We start from the raw sequence: 5,172 nt of genomic DNA on the forward strand, positions 1-5,172 counted from the left end.
ATGTAGCACATGCTGCAGCTCACCATGTAGGTTGTCACATCTGCCATGTTGCTCCTAGATCCTGTTGACTTGCTGTGTGTTTTCCTTCTTGTGTAATCTACTCAGCCAAGCTTTCTTGCAATAATGACCTTACGGCGCGTGGTACCGTTATATGGTACTGTAAAACAAGGTAGAAGGTGTATATAAACTTGTTGAGAATTTAAATCTCCCTTTTTTTGGGAGACTGAACCAAAACTCAGGCCCTGTGCATAAAACAACACAATGTAAGTGTCAGAAAGTGGCTGGAAGATATATGAAAAAATACAAGGACTGTAGTACAATTTCAATCTCCCTACAATGATCTCAGGACAAGTATGGCAGCAATAAAAAGGACTGCTGCACACAAAAGTGTGGACAAATAAACAAGATAACTGTGCAGAAAGGAGCAACAGGATTTTTGCTTTTAAAAAAGCAGTTGGTTTGCACAGCAGCGTGCAAACAGCAATGCAGCTATCAGGGAGCCTTATAAGGCAGCCTAATAAGCTACAGAGCTGATGCACAAAAATATAAACTCCACTGTCCCTGCAAAGAAAAGGTGGTGTTGAACAGTGGAAATCGCTACAGCACAAGCAGTTTGGGGGTTAATCTTCCCTCCATAATTATATCCCTTCTTCTGACAAAGCTGCAGCAACCTCTCCCTATGCTAAGATCGGTAGAAGTAAGATGGCGGTCGGCGGGAACGCCCCTTTATAGCCCCTGTAACGCCGCAGAAAGCAAGCCAATCACTGTCATGCCCTTCTCTAAGATTGGTGGGGACCGAGACCTATGTCATCACGCTGCCCACACTCTGCGTCCTCCTTCATTGGCTGAAAAATGGCACTGAAGGCGTCATATGAAATGCGACTTTTGCATGCAGATCGGCGACCTCATGGCCGATCCCACACTAGGATCGGGTCGGGTTTCATGAAACCCGACTTTGCCGAAAGTCAGCGATTTTTGAATTTGTCCGATCCGTTTTGCTCAACCCTACATACTTCCATATTTCCTATGAATTGTAAGAATGTCAATTTGGTTAAAAGAAGGTTTGGCACAAGAGAAGTCAGATATTTATGAGTTCTTCACATCTGAAAAGCTTAATCTTGTCACTTTCTTGTTTCCTATCAGTGTTAGATCCCATAGAGGAATTGCCGTCATCCAGTTTCCAATGGTGAATTTAAGATCTATCCCTTGTAATGATTCCGCAACGTCCATTTATACTGAATTGGTTGATGCGGTCACCAGAATTATTCTTGTTGTTTTCACTCTTCTATTTTTCACCTTCTTCCTGTACATCATCTCTGTTCTTCTGAAGGTCTTCTTCTCCAATCCTCACATCTGGGAGAAGTCTCGATACATCCTCTTTGTCCACATGCTCATCAATGATACATTGTATCTGGCTCTTGGAAATTTTCTTCTATTGTCTACCATTTATTCTTTATCCCTCCCAGTGCCGGTATGTTTCATGCTACAGACCTTGGCCACTTGCTCCTTTCGAGTGACTCCGTACAACCTGGCCGTCATGTCTCTAGAACGTTACGTAGCCATATGTTTCCCCTTAAGACATCTAGAGTTTTGCACGGCAAAAAAAGCTCGTTCTATGATTCTCGTAATCTGGGTCATAGGAGTTTGTCCGAGTATTGCCGACCTGACTGTGATAATGTACTCGATTGAAAAAAGTTTTTTGTCATTGTATGTGGCTTGTGATGTCCCACTATTGGCTTTAACTCCCCAACAAAATGTAATAAAGTCCATCATCAATTTCTTCAGCTTCACCATGGTCGCATTAATCATTGCATTTACTTACATTAAAATAATGCTGGTTGCCAGGAAGATCGGTTCTGTTGGGTCATCTGCCCTTAAAGCCAGAAAAACTGTGATGCTCCACGCCTTCCAGCTCATATAATGTTTGGTCTCCTTCATCTCCACCATCACCGAGACCGTATTTATCAAATATATTAGTTACTTACTCATCTCAAACTTTCTTATATTCACGTGTTTGCCAAGGCTTCTTAGTCCGGTCATTTATGGGGTAAGAGATGAAGTTTTTCGTAAATATATCAAGAAATTATACTTAATAAAATCCTGAATTTATTGCAAGAGAATAACTTGTGCCTGTCATTCATTATGAGGTATCCAATACTATAGTTTCATTTAATAAACTGATGTATAAATCACCACGTCTCTATATTATTTTTGCGCTTGAACAGTCTAGAACAAAATGTATAAGTCCTTCACAAGAGCATCTACTGCTTGGATCTAATCTGCTCGTCCGTCTACTGCCTATAAGTTAAGATAATATTTACTTCTCAGGAGATTTCCAAGGAAGTTTTGGTGAAATAAAAAACATAAACTCCAGGGGAAGAACTGCAAAATGTGACCGCTCTTACAGTACAGAGCTCTATAGTGTGACCGCTCTTACAGTACAGAGCTCTATAGTGTGACTGCTCTTACAGTACACAGCTCTATAGTGTGACCGCTCTTACAGTACAGAGCTCTATAGTGTGACGCTCTTACAGTACAGAGCTATATAGTGTGACCGCTCTTACAGTACAGAGCTATATAGTGTGACCGCTCTTACAGTACAGAGCTATATAGCGTGACCGCTCTTACAGTACAGAGCTCTATAGTGTGACCGCTCTTACAGTACAGAGCTCTATAGTGTGACCGCTCTTACAGTACAGAGCTCTATAGTGTGACCGCTCTTACAGTACAGAGCTCTATAGTGTGACCGCTCTTACAGTACAGAGCTCTATAGTGTGACCGCTCTTACAGTACAGAGCTATATAGTGTGACCGCTCTTACAGTACAGAGCTCTATAGTGTGACGCTCTTACAGTACAGAGCTCTATAGTGTGACCGCTCTTACAGTACAGAGCTCTTTAGTGTGACCGCTCTTACAGTACAGAGCTCTATAGTGTGACCGCTCTTACAGTACAGAGCTCTATAGTGTGACCGCTCTTACAGTACAGAGCTCTATAATGTGACCGCTCTTACAGTACAGAGCTCTATAGTGTGACCGCTCTTCCAGTACAGAGCTCTATAGTGTGACCGCTCTTACAGTACAGAGCTCTATAGTGTGACCGCTCTTACAGTACAGAGCTCTATAGTGTGACCGCTCTTACAGTACAGAGCTCTATAGTGTGACCGCTCTTACAGTACAGAGCTCTATAGTGTGACCGCTCTTACAGTACAGAGCTCTATTGTGTGACCGCTCTTACAGTACAGAGCTCTATAGTGTTCCCGCTCTTACAGTACAGAGCTCTATAGTGTGACCGCTCTTACAGTACAGAGCTCTATAGTGTTCCCGCTCTTACAGTATAGAGCTCCATAGTGTGACCGCACTTACAGTACAGAGCTCTATAGTGTGACCGCTCTTACAGTACAGAGCTCTATAGTGTGACCGTCCTTACAGTACAGAGCTCTATAGTGTGACCGATCTTACAGTACAGAGCTCTATAGTGTGACCGCTCTTACAGTATAGAGCTCCATAGTTTGACCGCACTTACAGTACAGAGCTCTATAGTGTGACCGCTTTTACAGTACAGAGCTCTATAGTGTGACTGCTCTTACAGTATAGAGCTCCATAGTGTGACCGCACTTACAGTACAGAGCTCTATAGTGTGACCGCTCTTACAGTACAGAGCTCCATAGTGTGACCGCTCTTACAGTACAGAGCTCTATAGTGTGACCTCTCTTACAGTACAGAGCTCTATAGTGTGACCGTTCTTACAGTACAGAGCTCTATAGTGTGACCACTCTTACAGTACAGAGCTCTATAGTGTAACCGCTCTTACAGTACAGAGCTCTATAGTGTGACCGCTCTTACAGTACAGAGCTCTATAGTGTGACCGCTCTTACAGTACAGAGCTCCGTAGTGTGACCGCTCTTACAGTACAGAGCTCTATAGTGTGACCGCTCTTACAGTACAGAGCTCCATAGTTTGACCGCTCTTACAGTACAGAGCTCTATAGTGTGACCGCTCTTACAGTACAGAGCTCTATAGTGTGACCGCTCTTACAGTACAGAGCTCTATAGTGTAACCGCTCTTACAGTACAGAGCTCTATAGTGTAACCGCTCTTACAGTACAGAGCTCTATAGTGTGACCGCTAGTGATGAGCGAGCAGTAAAATGCTCAGGTGCTCGTTGCTCGGGTTGAGCAGATTGGAATACTCGGTACTTAGCCAGAACAAGGAGCCCAATGTAAGTCTATGGGAGACCCAAGTATTTTTACCGGGATCCCCCCCGGGGGTCCTTTTAAGGTCTAAAAACGCCAGAAAATGATGGAAACACTGCTCTAATGACACAGGGACATCATGGGGATCGCCCCTGGAAGCATTCATGACTCCAAACCAGGGATTCAAGCTTGAGGAGGCTAATTTGCATATTCCAGGTGCCTTCTGGGAAAAGTGAAGAGTCTCCCTAAGCTAGAAGATCGTTGGGTGCAGCCGGGACCAGCTGCTTGGAAAGCATCACCAAACCAGGGATTCAAGCTTGAGGAGGCTAATTTGCATATTCCAGGTGCCTTCTGGGAAAAGCGAAGAGTCTCCCTAAGCTAGAAGATCGTTGGGTACAGCCGGGACCAGCTGCTTGGAAAGCATCACCAAACAAATTTTTGCCTGTAGGACATTATTGCAAGAGAGCTTGGCTGAGTAGATTACACAAGAAGGAAAGCACACAGCGAGTCAGCAGGATCTAGGAGCAACATGGCAGATGTGACAACCTACATGGTCAGCTGCAGCATGTGCTACATGTTCACAGATCGACCAGAAGAAGAATCCAATTTCACCTGTCAGAAGTGTAAACTAGTGGCCCTTTTAGAAGAAAAGGTGCAGGGTCTGGAAGAAAGAATAGCAACTTTGAAACTCATCAAAGAGAATGAAGACTTCCTAGACAGAACAGAAGCATCTCCCCTGGTCACAGAAGGTGAAAAAAGTGTCAGAGAACCTCCAAAAGCAGATGAGTGGAAGCATGTGACCAAAAGAAGCAAGAAGACCATGGAGAAGTCACCAACAACACAACTGAAGAACCGATATCAAATCTTTGTAGAGGATGAAGATGGCACACCTAAGGATGAAGCAATACCAGCAAGCAAAAAAGAAAAGGGCACACAGCAACAAGTGACAGCAAAAAGTACAGCCAAGAAGCAACGAAGAG

At 43.9% G+C, this 5,172-nt stretch overlaps 1 pseudogene; it reads left to right on the forward strand.

Annotated features, from left to right (window-relative positions):
- The first annotated feature begins 1,039 nt into the window (after positions 1-1,039).
- Positions 1,040-2,104, forward strand: LOC138671812 (odorant receptor 131-2-like; annotated as a pseudogene).
- The last annotated feature ends 3,068 nt before the right edge of the window (positions 2,105-5,172 follow it).

The sequence above is a fragment of the Ranitomeya imitator genome, chromosome 3 (assembly GCF_032444005.1).
Source record: "Ranitomeya imitator isolate aRanImi1 chromosome 3, aRanImi1.pri, whole genome shotgun sequence".
NCBI lineage: Eukaryota > Metazoa > Chordata > Amphibia > Anura > Dendrobatidae > Ranitomeya > Ranitomeya imitator.